This window comes from Papio anubis, unplaced genomic scaffold (assembly GCF_008728515.1).
Source record: "Papio anubis isolate 15944 unplaced genomic scaffold, Panubis1.0 scaffold249, whole genome shotgun sequence".
Classification (NCBI taxonomy): Eukaryota; Metazoa; Chordata; class Mammalia; order Primates; family Cercopithecidae; genus Papio; species Papio anubis.
The window spans coordinates 72,743-94,512 of NW_022162556.1; the positions used below are offsets into that span (position 1 = coordinate 72,743).

The 21,770-nt window shown below is 50.2% G+C and overlaps 2 pseudogenes; one reads left to right on the forward strand and one right to left on the reverse strand.

Annotated features, from left to right (window-relative positions):
- The first annotated feature begins 1,021 nt into the window (after nucleotides 1-1,021).
- Nucleotides 1,022-10,487, forward strand: LOC101001552 (annotated as a pseudogene).
- Nucleotides 10,488-12,056: 1,569 nt separating this feature from the next.
- Nucleotides 12,057-16,109, reverse strand: LOC101018951 (annotated as a pseudogene).
- Nucleotides 16,110-21,770: the final 5,661 nt, after the last annotated feature.

A 21,770-nucleotide genomic window follows, 5' to 3' on the forward strand; every position in this document is an offset into this window, starting at 1 on the left:
GGCTTTGGACCTACAGAAGGAAACACATTTTTCTACCTGCTGTATGCCAGCGGTTCCTGAACACCTGGAGGGCTTATTGCAGCGTGGATTGCTGGGCCCTACTCCAGAGTTTCTGATTCATCAGATCTAGGGTGGGCCTAAGAATTTACATTTATAAGAAGTTCCCAGGTGATGCTGGTCCAGAGACTATATTTTGGAGACCCACTCTTATCTACTAACTGTAAATTATAGAACTCTAGAAAAAAGCTTAGTTTGGTCTGGGATAAGAAGCACACAGGTAATGGAGCAAATCATGAAAAACTCAACCCTTGATCCCAGGCTAATGCGGAATTCAGGTAACCAGCAATACACAGTGACATAGCACAATTCTTGGTTTTCATGATTGCAAGTCATAGCCAAGTATCAAGTGAGAAATTCAGTTTCATTTGCAGGGCTTAGAGAGGCCAGGTGATTCTAGAAAAATAGGATTTAGTGATTAACCTCATGAGAGTAGGAGTTATTTATGTCCTTTTTCTCTCCCCCATCACTTAGCATTTAGCCTTACTTTAGAAGGGTCCTGTATTTGTTTTAACTTGTAAAGAACTTTGAGTGCTTATTAAATGGAAAGCTTTGTGTGTGTGTGTGTGTGTGTGTATGTATGTATGTATGTATGCATGCATGCATGCATTTAGAGACGAGTCTCCTTCTGTAGCCCAGGCTGAAGTGCAGTGGCATGATTTTGGCTCACTGCAACCTCCATCTCCCAGGCTCAAAGGATGCTCCTGCCTCAGCCTCCCAAGTAACTGGGATTACAGGTATCTGCCACCATGCCCAGCTAGTTTTGTATTTTTAGTACAGACAGGGTTTCATCATGTTGGCCAGGCAGGTCTTGAACTCCGGTGACCCACCTGCCCCAGCCTCCCAAAATGCTGGGATTACAGGCATGAACCACCGTGCCTGGCTCTAAAGCTTTGTGTTTTTAAAGATATTAGACTTGTTTCTTTTTTTAAAAAAACAACAACAAAACAAAACAAAAAACTTAATAATAATGTAGGAAAAAAAGAGAAAATTTTTCCAAAAAAAATAAATCATTGTGATTATATTATCTTATTGGAATGTTGGATAATACAGTCTGCTTTATCAATCATCAAGCACACTACAAAATTTCCATTGTAATAGGATTTGTACCTCGACTGAGGTAATAAAGTTTTAAAGTTTTTAAAGTGAAAGCCAGCCCACCCCTCTCCTGGAGTGGGAGGGGACAGTGGTTACATGGGGGATTTACTTGTGACAGTACAGGTCCTTCATGACAGGCCACTGTCTGGCCACGCCTCCTTTCCCTTTCATCTTTCTCATTGACCAATGGGCTTGAAGCATTAAGGCCACACCCCTATTCTGCATTCTAGTGTGGCCCTGGTTATGCCTCCTCTGGCTCAGTCACACAGCTACCTGGTAGGTGACTGGAGGTGTATAGTTGTCCTCGCCTGGATCATGCTGATGTGGCCCCAACCCCACCTCCCTACCTGTCCCATGATGTCCAACGAAACCCAACAGAGAAAATTGGCCAAGGCCAAGGAAAAGGTAAAATGCACCAGATTGTGGCTCCCCCACCCAGCCCCAGGCGCCCTCTGACAGCCGAACTGCTGCCAGAGTCCATGCCACTCCTGAGGCACACTGGACTGGGACCCCCCCAGTGTCTCTGGGCTCCCCACACCAAAATCTTGTGAGCCAGCCCAACCCCCTCATGAGTCCTGCCCCTGCCCTCACCAGTCACCCCAGGGTGACTTTGAGCTGGTGACTCCCAGGGCTTCCCACTCCATACTCTGCCCTTACCTCCTGCTACCCCAAACCCGACCTCCTTGGGCTCTTTGGGCTCACGTCTCCAAGGACCTGGGTGCCCCAGAACCTGCCCTCACTGGTTGCTCCAGAGTCACTTTGGGCAGGTGACTCCTGGGGCTCCCCGCTCCATACTCGGCCCTCACCTCCCGCCACCCACAGCCTGACCTCCCTGGGCTCTTTGGGCTTGCATCTCCAAGGACCTGGGTCCCAATCCTGTGACCCCATCCCCAATCTCAAAGTGGCAACTTGGGCATTGCACTCATATGTACCCCCCACCACTCCACCGAGGAGTGGAATGTAGTGATGTCGCAGTCCCTCTAGGAACTGTCATTACTGCCATGAGACCAGCCTTTGGTCTTAGGACCCAGTCCCCTAAGTGTTCTTGCCCATTTCTGGTTCCTCTGGTTGTAGCACAGGTTTCCAGCTGGAAGGGGATTGGGGACTGTGGGACCTCAGAGAGAGAGGTTTCAGGCTGCCTTACTCCCTTAACACAGACGTTGACAGTGTGAAAAGCCTTCACCTCCCCCATGAGCTCAACACATTGACAGTGTTCTGGGTGGCAACGGGAGAATGGGTTTAGTTTGATTTTCTCCCAGGCTTCTACTCTCCAGAGAGACTTTAACATTGTTTCTGAGTTCTCCACCTCAGACTTGAATTCTCCATTTTCTGGGACCAGAGTGCTCCTCAGTCAGTGGTTTCTGGAGTTAAATCTGCCTATCTTCTGTGGAACAGATCTTGGGAAACTGAACTTGACAGCTTGAATCTTCCTCATCTCATCTCCACCTGGGGTACTTTGAGTGCCACAGGATAAATATGGGGCATCTTTCTGAAGCATCAGTTTCCTTTGAGTCTATTGAGACACAGAACATTAATGTACTTAGGGATGACAGTCACATAGATTTATAAGAGTATACAAGACTTTTCTCTGAAATGAGGGTTGGGTTGTCCTCTTTCTGTTAAATTCCCAGATTTCACAGAAAGGCTGCCTTCTGCCATGAGGATACACTAATATAAAATTTTGAGAGGTAGTGGTGCACTTCTTCACACTAACAGACGTGTGAGGGTGTATGACTCTAAACCACACGGTGTACAGTTCCTGCCTACTTAATATTTGCTTTTCTGCCTTTGCCTCTGGTTTTGGTCCCTGGCAGCTGCCAATTTGTGGCAAAATCCCAGAGCTCAGAGTCAGAAGACTGAGTTTAAGTTCCATTATTGCCTTCTGTTCAACCATGGTATCAATCCCTCTCAGTCACTAAATGATTGTGACAACACTTCCTACAGTTGTTGGTGGCATTAAATCAGATGGTGTATAAGAGTATTTTGTAGAAACTGTAAAGCAGGATGTGACTGTAGGAGTTTCTAGTTCTCATGAGTATCACTGCTCTTCCTTTCCACAGTTGAGAGACTATCATCCCCAGGCCAACCCTAGTGTTGGCACAGGAGCATCCAATGCCAAAAAGAAGAACATAAATAATGGTGCTAACCCTGAGACAACCACGTCTGGTGGTTGCCACTCACCTGAGGATGTGAGTCTTGGCTGGCCAGGCTCCTGGGGTCAGAGGGCCCAAGGGGTGGAGGGTAATTAAGATTGTGGAAGAACTGCCAGGTACTGGTTAAGAATTCTGGGTTTGAATCCTCTCCATCTGCTAGGAATATGATTTAGGGCAAACTTCTTGAGCTCTTTGGGCCTCTCTTTTCACATCTGTGCAATAGGAGTCGTATTGTTTCACTTACCTTTGTGAAGTTTAAATGAGATTTGTCATTGTCATTTTTATGTTAATCCCTAGTCCAGGGCCTGCTGTAAACTCTCCTTCTCGGGCTTGCATTTCCTGAGGTAGAGTTAGAGAGTATCAGAGGTGTCTGTTAGCTCTGAGAGTCCTGAGAGTTAAAGGCCCACTAGAATGGAAACCTCGGGACCAAGGGCTCCTGTCTGCCTTTTCCGTCCTATATCCCCGCTGTGAAGAACCGTCCCTGGCCCATATGTGCTCAGTCAATGTTTGTTGAATGAATGCACCTTTCTAAATCACAAGCTGGCAGAAGGGTGGGCTCTTGCTCACACTCCATCTCTGAACGTTTCTGTGACTGTCTTTTTGAGAGAATCTAGTTTCAGACTTTGAGTTCTGTGGCTGTGGGCAAAAACCAACAAAGACCCAAGTCCTTTTTCTTTGGGAGTTGAGGAGAGTTTACCAGCTTCGTGTTCCCATTGGGTCTGAGAACTGCCTTTAAAATCCATCCCTGGCCCCTGCCTACCGCTTCCTGGCCTGGGGAATAGAGTCCAGGGGCCACCCTCAGTCACCTTCCTTTGACTCTCCCCACAGAAACAACAGAACCGAGCCCAGCTGGAAGAAGTAACGTGATTTCTTTGTTTGCTCACATGGCTGCTGGGTTTGGGGGGCACTCAGCCGTAGAGGCCCCAGTCTCGTCTCGCCCACTCCCAGCCTGGGGAAGAAGGCTCACCCCCCGGATCCCACCCCGTCCACACAGGGTCCCTGATAACCTGGTCCCATGGGTGGGCCTGTCCTGGGGCAGTGGTGGTGTTCTGGGGGCATGTCTCTTGCTGTGCCATCTCTGCCTCCCCCTAGTAAGAGCTCTGTCCTCCTCTTTCTATAGGAAAAGAAGGCAAGCCACCAACATCAGGAAGCCCTAAGGAGGGAGCTAGAGGTGAGTGGAAGGTGTGAAGTTCCCTCCTGTCCTCTGGAGAAGGTTTCTTTGCTTCTCTTTCAGCACTTGCTTGTCTTTTCTCCCAAAGGCCCAGGTTCATACCATACGAATCCTTACATGTGAGAAAGCTGAGCTGCAGACGGCGCTCTATTACAGCTCTAGCGCTGGCTGTGCCAGCAGATTGCAAGGTGGTAGAATCTGGCACCCACTCATGCCTTCAACTCTGGCACTTTGACCTAGGCCTTTATGGGGAGTCCTTTGGGTCCACATCTGAATGTCTCTCGATTCTGTGGTTGTGGGGCGAAAGCAGAGGGTTGATCACCAAAGCGGTCCTTTCTGTTCTTCGTTCATTCCTTTATCTACTGCCTCTGGTCGTAGCATAACCAATGATGAGCTGAAGGAGAAAAATGCCGAACTACAAGAAAAATTTCGACTTGTAGAATCTGAGAAGTCTGAGATCCAGCTCAACGTAAAGGAGCTAAAAAGGAAGCTGGAGAAGGCCAAGCTCCTGCTGCCACAGGCAAGCAGCTACAGCCCCGGGGGTTGTGGGATCCCCGTCCGGCTGGGACCATGGTGTAGGACTATGCAGGGTATGGGGAGGTTCCAGCCTATGAGCTAGAAAATTTGGGGTCCTTGTTCTGGTCCCATAGAATCCCCTAGAGCCAAAAATCTACAAAGTGGGGCCCTGCCTGGAACAGAACTAGATTAAACATGATCATATGAAACCACTGATGGGACAATTGAAGACTACCCACGAGTCTCTGAGTTCAACTAACACTCACTATTCCAGCAGCAGCTGCAGTGAGGATGGCCACCACTCTGCAAGGAGCTGCAGAGTGTGTCCGGCCAAGCTCCAAGCCCAGGTGAAGAGAGAACTAGTTGTGGAACCAAGCCTAAACAGCAACAGGAGGAGAAGATGTGGAGGCAGGAAGAGAAGATACAGGAGCAGGAAAAGAAGATGTATTAAGGAAATATAAAGACAATTTATTAAGGAAATATAATATAAGATAGAGGAGAAGATACAGGAGCAGGAGAAGGAGATGTGGAAGCAGGAGGAGAAGATAAAGGAGCAGGAGGAGAAGATACAGGAGCAGGAAGAGAAGAGGCGGGAGCAGGAGGAGAAGATGTGGAGGCAGGAGGAGAAGATAAGGGAGCAAGATGTGGAGAAGATACATGAGCAAGAGGAGAAGATACGGGAGCAGGAGAAGAAGAGGCTGGAGCAGGAGAAGAAGATGTGGAGGCAGGAGAAGATGCATGAGCAGGAGGAGAAGATGCATGAGCAGGAGGAGAAGATACGGAGCAGGGAGAAGGGTGCAGGGAGTAGGAAGAGAAGATTTGGAGGTGAGGAGAAGACATGGACAGGAGGAGAAGATGGAAGGATCAGGAGGAGAAGATATGGAGCAGAGAAGAAGATGGACAAGGCAGGAGGAAGGATAACAGTGAAGGTGAGGCAGGAGGAAGATGGAGGTGGAGAAGAAGACAAGGAGGAGGAATAAAGATACAGTGACAGTGATGAGAAGTTGATGCAATTTATTATGATGACAGATACATTTATTATGATGATTAATCATAAGGAGCAGGAGGAGAAGATGCACAAGCAGGAGGAGAAGATACGACAGTGAGAAAGAGGCAGGATATGAAATATAAAGATGTGATAAAGAGGAGGAGAAGACACCGAGCAGGATATAAGATTTAACAGCAGGAGGAGAAGATACAGGAGCAGAAGAAATGAAGATACAAGAGCAGGAGAAGAAGAGGCAGGAGCAGGAGGAGAAGATTTGGGAGGCAGGATAAACATTTCTACTTATTATGAGCAGAAGACACAGAGATAGCTGAGGAGAAGAGAAGGAGCAGGAAGAGAAGATGTATTATAGCTTATAAAGATTTGGAGCAGGAGGCGAAGATGCATGAGCAGGAGGAGAAGATACAGGAGCAGGAACAGAAGATACGGGAGCAGGAGGAGAAGATACGGGAGCAGGAGATGTGGAGGCAGGAGGAGAAGATACAGGAGAAGTAGTTTATATCATGCACAACTCAGGAGTGATAAACATTACTTATTATGATGATAAAACATATGAGGAGAACATATGATATGTATAAAGAACAGGGCAGAACAGAGGAGAAGATGCTGGAGGCAGGAGGAGAAGATGCGGGAGCAGGAGGAGAAGATGTGGAGGCAGGAGGAGAAGATGCGGGAGCAGGAGGAGAAGATACGGGAGCAGGAGAAGAAGATATGGGAGCAGGAGAAGATGATGCAGGAGCAGGAGGAGAAGATGTGGGAGCAGGAGGAGATGTGGGAACAGGAAGAGAAGATGCAGGAACAGGAGGAGAAGATGCGGAGGCAGGAGGAGAAGATGCGGGAGCAGGAAGTGAGGCTGCGAGAGCAGGAGGAGAAGATGCAGGAGCAGGAGGTGAGGCTACAGGAACTGGAGGAGAGGCTGGGAGTGGAGAAAATAATGGAGCAGGGAGAAGGTGAGCGGATGACAGAACATCTTTTATTATGATGAAAAAAAACGCGATTATGATGACAAACATTACGTATTATGATGACAAATATGCCAGAACCATGATGAAATACGTATATATCATCGCATTGCTAAGAAATAAAATACATGGATGCAGATAAAATATGCTATATTAAGGATATAAAGACGGTCGCGATGATGATGATGGATGCTATGATGATAAATGACAACGGACAAGTGATGAAATGATTTACCGATATGACAAAACATTAACGGACAGTGATGATAAAGATATGTATTATGATGGTTATGCTGGCGATATGATGATAAAGATAATGGATGCCATGATGATAAATGACAGATGGTTATGATGAAGAAATACGATATGATGACAGTCGACAAAATGACATATGATGATAAAGACGTGATGCTATGATGACAGCCACGGAGTGATTATATAAACATGACGTGGATATGTTACGATGCTATGATGACATAAAGATGCGGAGTCGTGATGATAAAGACGTGATGCGATAGTATGGAAAGGAGATGATAATGTAGAAAGTAGGAAGAAAGACTGAGCAGCAGGCATTATGGTATGGAGGAGAAGATGTGTGGAGCAGGAGGAGATGGGAATAGGAAGAGAAGATGGCAGGAACAGGGAGGAGAGATGAGGTGGTGGAGGAGAAGAGAAGGTGGAGTGGAAGGGAGGAGGGAGAAGATGGTGGAGTGGAGGCAGGAACTGGAGGAGAGGCTGGGGGGGAGTGAAGGATTTGGGGGGAGCAGGGGGAAACTGGAGACAGTGGACTTAATGGAATAACTTAGTGGAAGGAAGGAAATAATGGAATGGAAGAAGGGTGGATGAGGCTGGGAGGCATGGGTGGAGGTGGCCATGGAGGGTATAGGGGCCTGGCAGATAACAGAGCCTTGCGGGTTTATGGGCTCCAGAATCTGGAAGCCAGCCACTGCCTACCCTGACGCCTATCCTGCAGGTGGAGCTGAAGAGCCAAGAGGCTCAGAGGCCCGCAGCAGCAGCGAGACCATTCCCTGGGTCCCCTGCAGGCTCTGGCCGCCTATCAGCAGCTGGCCTCTGAGAAGGGAGGTTTCTGGCCCAGCTGCAGCAGCAGGAAGCCCAGGGCAAAGCCAGCCAGTCGCAGGTGGCCCCCAATAGTTGCAGGAGACCAGCTGAGGAGTTGATGAGGGTGAGGCCCTGGAGGGGGATGACCTGGCAGCCTCCGCGGCTCTCCCTCACTCTCTTTCCTGGCCCCTTAGGAGCACCTGGAAGCTGCCATCTACCGAAAGCACATGACAAGAAGGCAAAACAATAAACATAAAACCCGCAGTGCTACCTGGAGAAGAGTCACGTCATGTGACTGTTTAGAATATAGTCTGAGCCCAAACCAAAAAAAAAAAATTATTTATTTTAAATTGTAAGTAAAATACTGGTCAGGCACAGTGGCTCAAATCTGTAATCCCCAGCACTGGGAGGCCGAGGTGAATGGACCACCCTGAGGTCAGGAGTTCCAGACCAGCTCTGGCCACGTAAAAATTAGCCGGCATGGTGGCGCATGTGCCCGTAATCCCAGCTACTGGGAGGCTGAGCAGGAGAATCACCAGACTTGAGGGGCAAGGGAGGCCAGGTGGAGCTTGAGATCGCGCCACTGCACTCAAGCTCAGGACAGAGCTTGGTGACTGGCCTCCAAAAAAAAAGTTTCCTCCCTTACCTGTATGTTTCTATTACCGCTGTTTCTTTTTTTCTGTTTAGTCTTGTGTTGTCTTGTCTTATGGCGTTGCTAGTAAACTTTATCTGCCTCCGTGAGAGTACTGACTTGACTTTATGGCACACAATTGAGTGTTTAGATCACCTTCTCGCAGAAGTTTGGGGACTGGCTTGGCCCAAAGCAGGCTTTAGTTTTGTGACGGCTGGTCTATTTTTTATTCATTTGACTCCTAGGGTGACCCTTCCAGGGTCTCTACCAAGGTCCCAACTCCTTACTGGGACCCAAATTCATGAGGTCATTTCAGCCCTATGAGTGCCAAATATTCAGCTAGGGCTTCCAGCCTCTAACCACCACTTCAGACTCAGTTTCTAACCTCTTAGCCCTCTACTGTTCACCAATCACCAAATGTGGGAAAGCACTCAGACTGTCAGGGTCACCTCCTCCTAGGCCTGGTCATCAAGTCCTGACTGAGGTCTCCAATTACCTTCAAACAGTTGTTTTGGTGGGGGCACATTTTTGTCCAGTTTCTCTAACTGCCTTTGTGGGAGGTTAACCTGTAACAAGCTACTCTGCCTTTAGTGTAAGTTGAAACCTTCAATTGTCCTTCTGTTTGTTTTTGTTTCCACTTTGTTTTGTTTTGTTGGCCAGATGGAGTCTCGCTTCTGTTGCTCCAGGCCCGTGCAGTGGTGTAATCTCTGCTCACTGTAACTTCCACCCTGCCCACCCTCCTGCCCTCAGCCTCCCAAGTGCTGGGACTACAGGCCTGTGCCCCCATGCCCAGCTAATTTTTGTATTTTTAATAGAGACAGGATTTATCCATGTTTTCCAGGCTTGTCTCGAGCTCCTGACTCAGGTGATCTACCTGCCCTGGCTCCCAAAGTGCTGGGATTAAAAGCAGGAGTGAGCCACTGCATCTGACCCATCTGTCTTTTAAAAAATGTTTTTAATTTGAGGTGTATAATTTATATTCAGTGAAATGCACAGATCTGTTTCTTTACATTTTGATCAGTTGCAACAAATGCTTTACCCATGTATCCCACCTCCTTTGAAGATATAGAACATTCCTATCATCCAGAAAGTTCTCCTAGGCTTTAACCCTGTCTGGCACTCCCAGCAGCTGGGATGAACGTGCTGGAGGACATTGGTGCTGGTGATTCTGGCCTCCCAAAAGCTGCTTTGACAAGCCTGCTTGCCTTACTCTCCAGCACGCCAAGTCCCTGCCTGCTCTCTCAAAATTTCCATCCTTAAACTGGTTGTGCCTATAACCCTCCCACCACGTCAATAGATAAAATAAAACTCCTGAAAATAAACACCTTCCTGGCTCCAGCAGCCCACAGCCTAATCATTCTCCTGTATCCCCAACCATCAGAAATGTCACCGCTCGTTTGTTCACTGTCACTAGGGGTGGCAGCTGCACAGGAGCAGCTTGGGCTCACTCTGTTAAGCAAGAGGCCAATAGCTGGATGTAACACTCAGACCCCAGCCTGCGGGAGCCTGGCTTGGAAAGCCCCCTTCTCTGGTCCGACAGTGGAGAGAGGGGCGGAGACCCACAATCCTACTGGGCCCGCATCCTTCAGCTGTGCTTCCTCCGGGAGACGGAGTTGCTCATTCATTTGGCCAAAGCCGCCTCTGAGGGCTGTAGGTTTGACAGGCTGCGGGGCCACCAAAAGCTAGAGAGAGGCTGTGTCAGAAGGCAGCCACCTGGCCAGAGGAGGGGTCAACCCTTGGTGACCTCTCCTTCCCTGGCTTTACAGCCTGCACTGATGTGACTGCCCTCAGAGCCGCCCAGGGCTTCAACCCCTGTGGGGGGACACTGTGTTAGCTTACAGGGGCCAAGTGGCTCCCCTGACATCTCCTTAACTCAGAGGCAGTGAGAGAAGCTGAGAAATTCCCTGCACCTCCTCCCCAGCACCCACCTCTGCACACATCCGTCCACATACGGAGACCCTGACGTGTCCCCGGGAGCTGCATCTGCCTCCTTCCATGCAGCACATGCCCACTCCCTCCAGACCACCCACCTGGCCTACAGTAGGGCTGCTGCACTGCCTGGGGTCCTGCCTCCCCATACCTGGGCCCCCACCCACTGCTCCCAGTCTGTTCTTTATTTCCCAACAACTAGGGAGCCGGGTGGGCGTCACCTGCTGAGCAAGCTGGGAGAGAGTAGGTGGGGCTGGGAGGATGAGGAGGAGAAGCTTATGGTCGTGCTGGAGACTCAGCGAGCAGAGTCTATGCAGACCCATTGGCTGCCTAGCCAGTGGGTGATCCTGCTCACCCCCTGCTTCTTTCTTTTAAACAAAACCATGACCTCATTAAATATTGACACCTATAAACCTCATGGACTTCCTTCAGCCTCCCATGTATTGGTGAGTCTAAGTCAACTCTGGTCATTTCATTCCTCCGACACTGATTGCCTGGGGGCTTGGGCGTGAGCTGCCTCTTCACCTGAGCCTGAGCCACACGTGTCTCTGCACCTACTAACCGATGACCAAGGGAGAGCTCCGCTTCGGCCATGTGGAGATGAGCTGTGAGGGAGCCGGGCGATCAGGTTGTTGTAACGGGTTTTGTCTAGAGGGTCGGCCCATCAGCTTCTGCTCGGCATGGGCCATTCGGCAGTCCCCTGGGTAAACACACAGACATGCTGGACCCTTGAGCAGCTGTCCCCCACTGCAGCTGACAGCTACAAAGGGAGCTTGAGAGCCAGGGAGTGCCGGTGCACCTGAGGGCCGCTCAAGCAGTGAAGGCGCTTATGGGCCTGGCGCCTCCTGGGAACCCTCAAATGACATCTGCGACAACGCCTTGTGCTACTCCTCCCATGCCACACCTCTCCTCCTCCTCCTCCCTCGATCAATGAACAGCATCCCACGCTTCCACACATCTGATACGCCAAACTGGGTGTCTCTTGCAGACTCCTCCCCTTGGTTCATTCAAGTGGCCACCAAGTCCTGTCTGTCCTCCCATCTCCACGGCTACAGCCATGTCCCTGCCTCCCCTGCCCTGTCCACCTTCTGCCCACCTGCACTCTGTTCCGCCATCCATGTGCCATACAGCAGACTGGTCTTTCTGCAGCACACTGGACTAGGGCTCCTTCTCTGCCCACACAGCCTCAGAGCTGGAGGTGAGCCTAAACTCATGGTTTGGACATTCAGAGCTCTTTTCCTCCTGGCACTGGCTCATCCAGAGCCACAGTGGGCAGGAGCTTCTGACTCAAATGTGGGTGTGGTGCAACCGGGTCTGGAGGTGGTGCTTTCCTATGAAGAGACAGGGACTGGATGTGGGAGATGTTCTGCTCAGAGTTAGACCCATGAGTGCTTCCTGAGACACCAAATGGAGGGTCCAGCTGGCAGCTGGCTCCTGGTCTGGAGCTCAAGGAGAGCCAGCTCTGGAGCCACATTCAATAGCCAGCTGAAATGCAGCCTCCTGCAGGAGTCCTGAGCTTCCACAGCCTGTATCTGCCCCTCTGCATACCCCCAGAGCCCTTGCCATGGCGTTTGGGTTCATGTTATCTCCCTCCCACGCCTGGGGAGTAAAGGTGAGTGCAGGACTTGAGCTTGTGTACTCTGGTGTCTTAAGGGAGAATGTCAAGTAGAGTGGAGGTGGCTTGGAAAGAGGGAGACTCAGAGGAGAGTGAAGGACACTGACCAGGCGAGCCTGGGAGCAGGAAAAGGGATGAGCGTGAGCAGAGAAAACTGCTGGGGCAGGGGATCGGATGGGAGGATCAGGGAATGAGGGCGCTGGAGAGGTGGGGGTGGGGATGCTGGCGAGGGGCTGCCTGGCTCGCCAGGCTCAGGAGTTGGTTACATCCTCCCTCAAGGGCCAGCTCACCTGGTCGCCACAAAGCCCTCCCTCTGTGGGTAGGACCAAAGGACCCAGAGCACGGATTACCCAATTTCGCAGGACAGAGGCGGACTCAGGTGGGTGCTGGGCTGGACTCCTGGCCGTGGGGAGCAGCCGCCACCCTGCCTACTGCATCCACTTTCCAACTTGCTGCCCATCTGAGGAGATGCAATATTGGGCACCTTGTGAAACGTGCTCCTGGTGCACCTGCTGCCTGCTGCCCCTCCTGCAGAGTGCCCGGGCTCTCCAGAGGGGATTCCTGTGGAGGCTTGGCCTAGATTCTGAGTCCTGCCTCTCACACCCAGAGCTGCTACCCCAGAGGCCAGCTGCTCGAGTACCCTGGAAGCCTGTCTGTGTCCATCCCACAGCCCTTCTTTAGTGCATCTATTTGGACTGACTGCTCATTTCATAGGTGTGTCTGGCATGTCTAAGGCAGTTGTGGGGTCAGAATCTGCAGCTACTAGCCCCAGCCCTGCAACAGTAGGAGAGGCTGGACCCGTATCTCTACAGTCCCACCGGGCTGGTGTGAGCGGGCTCCCGAGTCCCGGGCTGCTCTGCAGGCTGTGGGGCTCATGCACCAGCTCTGAGCCCACCTGATGTGCTCAGGTTGCTCACCTTTGGGCCTGTCCTGCCTCTCAGGCATTCGGCTGACCCTGAGGGCCTCTCCCTCATCTTGACCACCAGCTATGGGCTCTGACTTGGAGATTCAAAGAACCTTAGACCATTTGGCCCCCTCCCCCATTTCTCAGCTGAGGAAACTGAGACCAGAGGGGGAAAGCAACTTTCTCCAGGACCCCCAGCAAGTCAGAGGCAGAACCGGGTCTAGGAACCTCTTCTTGACAGAGGTTCTCCCTGTCCCCTGAGCCTTTTTTAGTGCCTCATTAACTTGCCTGTAAGGAGACTGCCCCGCCGAGGCTGGAAATGGTGCTGTCCAGGGCGGTGTGTGCCCGTGACTGTGCCTGTGTTTGTACTTGTGAGTGTGTATGGGGGTGGGGATGAGGAGTGGGAATAAACGGCAGGGATGCTGGGGCTGGAATGCACTCCGCCTCACCCCAAAAAGGGGCACAGGAGAGCCCAGCCAAGCACAGCACATGCTTCCACTTTCCAATCTGCAGAATGCCTGTGAGGCCGGCTGGGCCCAGAAGACAAGGAACAGGCCTTTCCCCACAGATGACAGGGGGGCCCAGGATGGGTGGAAGCTTCTGCTGCAGCTTTGGGGGTCACATCCCAGCCCACGGGCTGACAGTTAAGCAGAGAAGCCGCCTCTAGGGGTCAGTCATGATCTAGTGATTCTGATGAGGAGGGGGCCCCACCAGCCTCTGTCCAGGGTCTTGTCTGGAAAAACTGCTCCCTGGCAGAAATGGGCTGATAATTTGAGAGGAAGCCGTAGCTGAAATTCTAAACTGTGTGTGTGTCCAGTTTGAAAAAGCAAATCCGACTTCAACATTTATATTGAAAAAATGGAAAGCTATTCCCCTTGTTTTGGAATACAAACTACAGAAAGCAATAGTTAACAGAATCTTATTGGAAAGGTGAGATTCTGCATCTGGAAAGGCACAGTGACTTTCAACTGGGGTGTGTGTCCTTCACTGAGGAAGGGAAGGTGAGGTTTATGTTTAGTAAAAGGCAGCTATGAATTTAACTTTTATAAAGAACTTGCCACATACTATTAGTGCGTTTTCAATCATGTCAGAATCACCCGGATGTCTGTGTAAATGCAAGTTCCCAGGCTTCATTCTCGGAGATTCCGGTCCTGTGAGCCTAGGGTGGGGCCCGGAAATCTCTATGGGGTGGTGCAGGCTGCCCCAGGACCACACCTAAGAAACACTGCAACTGCCCCACACACACATCCAAGCCCCAAATACGTAGGCAGGCATCTCATCTCATAGAACAGATAGGGAAACTGAGGTCCAGAGTGGGGAAAGAAATGGCACAGGGTCACCCAGCAAGTAGTAGCAGAGCCACGACACACCCACTGCCTGCGGACACCATCTCTGATGACAGCTCCACCTGCCTTCAGGAACCTTGCCCACCCCCACCCCTACCTCCTGCTGCCCCTATGGTGGGTCTCTGTCCAAGGAAGATGTAGCCCTGGTCCTCTAGGCTGACTGGGGCTCAGAGGAAATGCTTGGCCCAGAGTGTAGGAGCTAGAAGGGTCCTTGGAATTCAGGTGGGGAAACTGAGACCCAAAGAAGGGAGTCCTCACATTTGAACTGTGTCTAGAGAAGGACTGGGTCTCCTTCCTGAGTGGTAGTTTTGGCTTCACCAGCCTGGCCCTCAGTCAAGCTGTCTGTCCAGGCCCGCCACACCTCAGGGTGGGTGACCAGAGGCGGCGGTGCCATAAAACATGTTTCCTGGGAGATCCACCCCCAAAGCTCAAAACATTCCAGGGCTGGTGATTTGGGCACACCCCCTTCCCTCTGGGCCCCGTTTCCCCATCTCTACAATAGCTGTGTTGGAGGAGACTTCTCTCTGAGACTGAGCTGCAGATGTTCTCCCGGGTGCCTACACCGCCCAGGTTGCTGGCTTCTCTGTGCCCATTCTTCAAGACAGTCAGCTCTTAGGTAAGGAAGGTGCCTTGGCCCTATCGGGAGTAGGAGCTGGTGTCCCCGAGCCTCCCAGACCAGTGGGGATGACCAAGGCTGCCAGCAAAGCTGCTGTCCAGCCCACAGACACCGCCTGGGAGGGTGTCCCCGGCCCTCACAGCAGCTCTGAGAAGAGGCAGCCCTCACTTCAAAACTCACAGAGCCACCCATGCCTTCCCTTAGCCCAAAGAGGCTTTTAGGAAAATGAATCATCTCAAGTTCAAACCCATGGGGTTGCTGAAAGACAAGACAGTACAGGGTGAGCTGGTGCGAGCGAGCACGGCTCTGTGCAGACTTTGTAGGGAGGGCACTTAGGAAAAGGGACTGGAGTCTGGGAGGCTGACCAGCTCAGGGTTAAAGGGAGGGGATGGAGCTGGAGTGAGCTGGCCTCATTCTCCCCCTTGGGCTTTCCAGCCTGGGCTCAGGTGATTCAAGGGAGCAAACACCTCCTTTTCCCGACCAGGGAGTTCTCGCCACGTTTTGGAATCAGTACATTTCCCTTGGGGGCTGGGGGGCGGCTCACACCTCCAGACCTGGCTGGAACTGCTGCCTCAATTCTGGATCCCAAAGAACCTCTGGCAGCTTCTCCATCTCCCTCCCAGTCCAGCCTCACCTCCTCCCCCGTGAGGGCCCCAATAGCAAATATGACAACTGGAGGAACGAGGCAGGAAGGGCAGGGTCTGAGGGAGTGACCACCTCGGAAGGCAGCTCAATCACCTTCTCTCCAGGACTCTCAGGCTTGCTTTCATATCGCTCCCTCGACATCCTTTTGCTATCATCTGGCATGTAGACAGACAGATGGTCTTTAAAAACAACAACACTGTTGACGTGGAGCAGACGTCCCCTTTGGGATGGTTTGGAGAAGTTAGGGTTGAGGGCATCCTCTCTTCTGCAAACTGCAGCAGTAATAGGTGAGATATAGAAAGTAAATAAAGGCCGGGCGTGGTGACTCACGCCTGTAATCCCAGCACTTTGGGAGGCCGAGGTAGGCGGATCACCTGAGGTCAGGAATTCGAGACCAGCCTGGCTAACATGGCGAAAACTCATCTTTACTAAAAATACAAAAATTAGCCAGGCATAGTGGTGCACACCTGTAGTTCCTGCTACTCAGGAGGCTGAGGCAGGGGAATCACTTGAACCCGGGAGGCTGAGGTTGCAGTGAATGGAGATCTCATCACTGCATTCCAGCCAGGGTGACAGAGTGAGACTCCATCTCAATAAATAAAAATAAAAAAGTAAGTAAATAAAAAAGACATACCGAGTCTGAAAAATAAGTTAATCTTTATCTCCATGAACGAAAAGCAGAAAAGAATACAAAGTGGCTGGAGGTTGAAGAGCCTGGACCCTGCTGGGCGTTGGAAACCGAAGACAGTGGCAGGTCCTTTGGGATAAAGGGACCAAATGACTCCTAGCTGGAAGCTGGGGGGTTGGGTGGACCCCAGTACTTGAAAGCATGCTGACCAGGTGCGGTGGTTCATGCCGGTAATCCCGGCACTTTGGGAGGCTGAGGTGGGCCGATCACCTGAGCTCAAGAGTTGGAGACCAGCCTGGCCAACATGGTGAAACCCCGTCTATACTAAAAATACAAAAAAGTTAGCCAGATGTGGTGGCGGGCGCCTGTAATCCCAGCTACTTGGGAGGCTGAGGCAGGAGAATCCCTTGAACCCTGGAGGCAGAGGTTGCAGTGAATTGAGATCACACCACTACACTCAAGTCTGAGCGACAAGACTCCGTCTCAAAAACAAAACAAAACAAAACAAAAAAACAAGGGTGCTGGAGGGTGGGGGAGTCTGCTCTGATCTGTGATCTGTATCTCTGGCTTTATGGGATGTATACCTCCCCAATATCCCCAGGACAGGAGCTTGCAAATGCTGTAAAACCTGGAGGCCACTGCAAAACTGTTGGCATCAGGCTAGCAAAAGGTGATAGGATGAAATAGGTTTATTTTAAATAAAGGAAAAAGAAGAGTGATCTAATTATCTATCGAGAATAATATAGTCTTGGTACGAAACTGGAACAAGGATGTACAAGAACAGTTCACGGTAGAACAGTCTGAATGACGAGTCTTTGTCACAGGGAGAGGGCACAGGGCAGTGCTTAGTGCTCGGCCTCTGGAGCCAGGCAATCCGGATTTGTACTCCTGCTGCCACTGCTTATCTTCCCTGTTCCCTTAGGGAAAATAACTTGCCTTCACTGTGCCTTAACTCCCTCGTAGATAAAGGGGGAAATAACCTTTACAATAAGCCTTCTAGGATGAAATGAAATAACTCAAGGAAACTAACTTAACAATACCCAGAACATAGAAAAACAAATAGATGTTAGCTATTACTAACTTTTATGAACATGAATTCCAAAATTTTAAATAAAATAATACCAAATCGAATACGGCAATGTACACACACAAATACAAATAATGCATTGTGGTGAATTAGGTTTTATTACAATAATGCAAGGGCAGAGTCAACATCAGATAATGCACTATTAGCAAGCCAGCTTCCTTTTTTTTAAAGACAAGTTCTCACTGTCACCCAGGCTGGGGTGCGATGTCAACATCTTGGCTCACTGCAACCTCCACCTCCCCAGCTCAAGCAATCCTCCCCACAGCCTTCCAAAGTGCTGAGGTTACAGGTGTGCGCCACCACACCTGGCCCTATCTTCTTTAATGTAAAGCAATTATCATACTTAATAATAAAATTTGGGAAGCACTTTCCATCAAAGTTAGGACGTAGACAAGGGTACCTTCTATCACTGTCTCTACTGAACATGCCACTGGAGGTCCTAGGTAATGTGTTAGGCTAATACATATGAAATTGCCATTTTTTTTTTTTTAGGTTATGGAGTGCAGTGGAGTGCAGTGGCACAGCATCAGAAATGTATATCATTCAACCTATAACAGAAATAAATCGGCCGGGCGAAATGGCTCATGCCTGTAATCCCAGCACTTTGGGAGGCCGAGGCAGGCAGATCACCTGAGGTCAGGAGTTGGAGACCAGCCTGGCCAAAATGATGAAACCCCATCTCTACTAAAAAAAAAATACAAAAATTATCCAGGTGTGGTGGCGGGTGCCTGTAATCCCAGTTACTCAGGAGGCTGAGGCAGGAGAATCGCTTGAACTCGGGAGGTGAAGGTTGCAGTGACCCAAGATTGTTCCCCCGCACACCAACCCCGGGAAAAAAAAAACACGCATTCAACAAAAAAAAAAAAAAAAAAAAAAAAAGAAAGAAAGGAAAAAAAAGAAAGAAAGAAATGAAGAAAATTAAATTTTTAACCTGGAAAGAAAAAAACTACCTGTATTTTCAGGCCATATGATTGTCTACACAGAAAATCCAGAAGAATATACAGATAAACTATTAAGACTAGTAAGAGAGTTAGCAAGGTTGTTGAATTCAAGATCAACTTAAAAAAAACTATTAGCGTTCCTATACATCAGTAATAACAAATTAGAAAATACAATAGAAAAAGAGATTCTATTCACAATAGCAACAAAACCCTGACAATATATCTAGCAAAATATACACAAGGCTTTTGCTGAAGAGTATTGCCATAACCTGAATGTGTCTCCCAAAATTCATGTGTTAAAACTTAATTCCCAAGATGATAGTACTAAGAAGTGATTAAGACATAAGGGCAAGCCCTCATGCATGAGATTAGTGCCTTATAAAAGGGCTTGGGGGTGGTGGTAAATCTGTCCCTTCTGCCTCATGGGAACATAGCATTTGTCTGCTCCAGAGGAAGCCGCATTCAAGGTACCATCCTGGAAGCAGAGACCAGGCCCTCACTAGACACTGTATCTGCTGGAGTCTTGATCTTGTTCTTCCCAACCTCCACAACCTCCAGAACTGAAAAAATAAACTTCTGCTCTGTGTGAATCACCCAGTCTCAGGTGTTTTGGTATAGCACTACAAAGGGACTAAGACAAATACAAAACTTTCCCAGGGACTTAAAGGACAAACTGACTAAATTGAAATATATGCCATATATATTATGAATCGTAGGACTCAATGCTATAAACATACTGCTTCTCAACAAATTAATCTATAAATTAAATAAGTTCCCACACAAATCCCAATAGAATTTTTTTGTGGAACTTGACAGGCTGATCCTAAAATTCATGTAGTCATTGAGGGGCCAAGAATAGTGTAGCAGGGCTGGCAGGCATGGTGGCTCACTCCTGTAATCCCAGCACTTTGGGAGGCCAAGGTGGGCAGGTCACCTGAGGTCGAGTTGGAGACCAGCCTAGCCAACATGGTGAAACCCCATCTCTACTAAAAATATAAAAATTAGCTGGGCATGGTGGTGCGTGCCTGTGGTCCCATCTACTCAGGGGGCTGAGGCAGGAGAATTGCTCAAATCAGAGAGGTGGAGGTGGTAGTGAACTGAGATCGTGCAATCGCATTCTAGCCTGGACAATAGAGTGAGGCTTTTTCTCAAGAAAAAAAAAAAAAAGAGGAATATCTAGGGTTGTCCCTAGTTGCCTGGTGCATGGCCCTGGGATGATAAGGGTAGATGGACAGTGGCAGCCTTTGCTGTTTGGAGGCAGCGGTGCCCATCCACAGTGTCACTGGCCAGGTCCAGGTCCATTCCCCTGTGCACAGCAAGTCCATCACTGTGACACAGGTTTTGCAAAAGAAAAAAGATAGATTCACAAGACCGCCAAGTGAGGAGGCGGGAGAAGAGCTCTCAAATCCACCTCCCTGAAGATGAAGCTGAGGGCTGTTTCTAGGTTAGGAAAGCGTGATGTCTAAGATGTCGGGGGAGGTGATTGGCAGTGGGGAACAATGAAATAATAGGTTCATTTTGTGCAAGTGTCATCGGGCTTCTTGGCATTTCATAGGACATACGTACAGAAAATGGTGGCATTAGCATGATCTGAAGGTGGAGTGTTGGGCTCTGAAGGTGGAGTTTTGGACCCTCTGATGTCAGGATGGACCTTTTCTCAGGCACATGCACGGGTCCAGTTGAAGGGTCAGTGGTCTCAACCAGTTTGAACTGGACAGGAGTTGACCCAAGGTCCTGAAAGACAATAGAAGCACCATGACCATTGTGACCTATGAATGTTATCTATAATGTAGCCAGTGAAGGTTGAGTTTCAGCGTTTAGTGTACCGTGGCCTTTGGGCTCATGGAAAAGGGAAACAAAAAATAACACAAAGCAAGCAGCCAGCGAAAGCAAGCAGGGTGCAGCACTGGCGACCTGCGGTGGCCTAAGCCCAGCACCAGGCACTTGGGGTGGCAGACCCACAGATGTGGGGGCTCCTGAGCACAGCCGGCCCAGAGACCTCTCAGGGCCTCGCCGGCCTTGGTGGCCCTACTTAGGTGGCTGGGCATGTTTCAGCTTCTCAGAGTGACCGATTGGTGACCTGCTCGCTGACGCTCCAGCACCATCCCCACACCTCGTTCCCAGCCCCTCCGCAATCCTGTAAGGTCTAATTCCACAACAAATCCCTTGGCCTGTACTCACATGGTTCTGCTTCTTCCCTCACTGAATCCTGGCTTACTTCCTTCCAAGGTGGGGCGTGGCTCTCTGGGCCCTGGGAATGCACCTGAACCCGGATGCCCCTCCCCAAGGGCCTTCCCTTCCTCAGCAGCTCCAGAGGGAGGCTTGCTTCCCTCAGCCCTTAGCAGAATGATTTGTTAAAAGGGTCACATCAGCCCCACACAGGCCCCGAAAACTCCAGGGACGGGGCAGGGTCTTGATCTCATCTCTTAGAGGTGAGGAGGAAGCCACAATATACTGGGTACCTGCTTGGTGCTGGATACTTCATCATTTTATCCTCACAAGAAGCTACCGCCCCAGCTTGCAGTGAAAAGCTGATAGGGAGGGAGGTTGGTGGTGCTGGAGTTTGAACACACACTTAACAAACACCAAAGTCCATAGGTCCCTTGACCTGCCCACCTGCCCACAGATGCAGCAGGAGGTACAGCTGGGATTTCTGCCCATGTCTGGCCTCTGCTGGGTCCTGGGGCCTGCCGCTCTCTGCTCTTCCCCTTTTCCACCTCCCACCTGCCCCCTTTCTCCTGGGGCTCAGCTTGGCGCACTAAGATGCTCATCAGTGTCTGGGGCACACAGCAGCTGAGGCCACAGAACCAGGAGGATTGGTGGCTCTGTCATTGGGTCCAGAGGTGGCTCTGCCACGGGAGCCTGGGGACATGGGTTGGGGCTGATCCAGACCCGAGATCTTATGCAGTGCAGCCCCCCAACCCAAAGGGCCTGAGACAAGGAACAGCTGGTCCCCATCCCTCCGGTCAGCACCACCTGAGGCCTCACCATCTGGGTTGGTGCCACTCAGTGCCTGCTGCTGGCCTAATGCCTTGCTTGGTCTCAGAGAATCCTCTCCTGCCATGCAGCAGTTTGGAGTGAGTTTCCTCCATGGCCCTTCCAGCCTGGCTATGCCACGGCTTTCCATCTGTAGGTGGTAATGAAGGATGTGAGGTCGACAGACAAGGACACCCATCCTGGCTCTGCTGCTTTGGAGCTCCATGACCCTGGACTAGCTACTTTCTCCTTTTCCTCATCTATAAGGGCTGTGCTGATGCTTCCACAAGATAATGTGGGTAGAGCATGTCGCACAGTGACTTGGCACCCAGGAAGTGCTCAAAAATGATGGTGGCACTAGCAGTTGTCATGGAATGCAAGAAATTACAAGAACTTATGGTTGGATCAACATGGGTCCGAATCCCAGTTT